Raw genomic sequence first — 2,494 nt, forward strand, 5'->3', positions numbered from 1 at the left:
CAGCCTTTCTGCTCCTATGATGCTGCTTAGCCTGCTGTGTTCATCCAGCTCTGCACCTTGTTGTCTCTTTCAAGTCACTGCTCCATTGTCAGGTGACGTGAATGCATTCTGAAAGCTTGCAATTTTAAGTAAACCGTTGGACTATGATGTGTTGTATGAATTCTGACTTTGTCTAGCCCAGTCCAACACCGGCACCTCCACATCTTGTCAAATTAAACTTAAAACATTTTAAAGAGAACTTGCTTAAAAAAGGAAGCACAGGAATGAGTACTGCTTTGGGCCAAAAGGACCTGATTTTACGATCTTTTGTCCTATGGTTTGCTAAACATGATTGGGTGATACTTGACCATTATGCCCTTGGAGGGTACTTTCAATCAAAATCTATCCCAGACACATAATATAGGAAAGTGGTAGGGCATAAAAGGATGCAAGGGCCAGAATGCATTCAGTGTATAGAGTTTGATGCCTAGCTGTCAATAACGTACCAAAAATCCAGAATTGGAACAGTGCAGAGTTCTCAGCAGGATGGGGTTGGAGGTGTTCAGATAGATGGGAAGGCATGATGCTAGAGGAATTTGAAATCGGAGTATCTGAAAGTGAAGTCAATACAGGTCTGAGAAGATAGAGATGAACTGGATTTTGAGAATTAGAACGTGGCTAGCAGAATTTTGGATTAACTTATGAGACTGAAATTTATGATACTGCTTGCTGAGAACAGTTTCAGTCACAGGTGAACTGAAGCAGTGATGGGCATAGATGTCGTCATGGGAATAAGCAGTCCTAGTGTGGAGAGCAGGTGGAATCAGAAATTGATATTTAGGGCCAAATAGGACCTTGCAAATGGTGTCAAACTTCAAACATTGCTGAACATTGCATCTATTCAGGCAAGTGAAAGTGTTGCATTGTACTCTTAATTTGGTGTCTCGAAGATGGTGGTTTGGGAAGTCAGGTAGTCAGTTATCACTAAAATTCCCTGCCCTTGTAGTCACAGCATTAATATCGTTAGAAAGTAACCTTCTGGTCAATGGTAAGCCCTGGAGGTATAATGAGAAGATTCAGAGCTGATATTGCTGATGAACATGTTTATAATCCACTACACTAATGTGTGATGTCTGTTTAATTTTGTGTTCCTTTATGTGCAATCAGGAATAAAGAAAATAGGATGGCAACAGTCACTTACCTGAAATATTTTGAATTTACCAACCAGTTCCAAGATCTCTCATTTTTACAATTCCTTGAAAAGGACTGTAATGCTTGAAGATGTGTTAGTGCAGTGTGTTCAGGAATTCAATAAATGAAAACAAACTAAGCACCTATTTTGCAAAAAAAATGTATTTCACAGTTGAACATTGAAACTGTACAAAGAAAAATGCCAATAAAACACTTAATCATTCAAGTGTCACAGCAGCTATCATAAATGTGAAATAGTGTTTTACATAATTGAACATTTTACTTCAATTGTTCCCTTTTTTCTCAGAAAGGTTAGGTGATACTGCAACTATTATCCAGTTCGGGTGCAGAAGGTGGCCTATCCTCTGTGTTACTGTAGGTCTCTCCTATGCATTCTCTCCATTTTGTCAGTCTACCTTTGACAATAGAAAGCTGTCACAACTATTGGCCAAAATTCAAAGATTCTTATAGAAAGAAAAGAAATGCTATAGTAATTACTTACAAAACAGGGAGACAGATCTATTTAATATATTTTGTTGGTGGGGTGGGGGGGGAAAGCAGGGAAGAAAAAAAAGTGGCGAGAAAAAAAAAAGTGATAGGTGCTCCTGGTGTACTACAAAAAAAAAAAGAAGTGTTAAAATAATTGGCAAAACCCTTTTGTTCCAAATGACCTGAAAAGGACATACAAGACCAAATAACATTTTCTGTTCAGTTGATTTTCATTTAGAAATCAGTTTCACCTGGAGATGCTCTTGTTGTTGACATGACAGTTTGCTCTATGTTGCTGAAATTAAAAAACAGCATACTTGATTTGTCCAGAAGTTGCAGATGGAGATGAAATCCCCATCACTTGAACCAAGATCACCACAACCTTTGCTAATGTGGAAGACAGGTAAACAACCACTAAATCAAAATGATGGTATCATACATTACGATAAAAAATATTACATGTTGTCTATAACATAAATTAAATAGTAATACATATTAATTTGTATTAAGAATTGTGGAAAACTGATGACCTTGGCATTCAACCTTTGTTCTTAAGAGTTGTCCTCGTCTTTACAAGTTAAAGATGCAAGGCATGGTTAAGGTATGAAAGGCCACATGCAGGCCGTTGCAGGCTAGATATAGTCTATAATATTAAAAAAGGCACGGAAGTTTAGTAATGCTAGTAGATGTATAATAGCAGGAGCATTCTTTGCATTTGTACTGGTTCAATTCCCAGAGATTCTTCTTTCCACCACACAGCAATAATATATTAGTCATGAGGACAAAGGTAAAGATTTAAGTTCTGATCAAAGCCATGTAAACATGCCATTACCAC

The sequence above is a fragment of the Rhincodon typus genome, chromosome 21 (genome assembly GCF_021869965.1).
Source record: "Rhincodon typus isolate 14 chromosome 21, sRhiTyp1.1, whole genome shotgun sequence".
NCBI lineage: Eukaryota > Metazoa > Chordata > Chondrichthyes > Orectolobiformes > Rhincodontidae > Rhincodon > Rhincodon typus.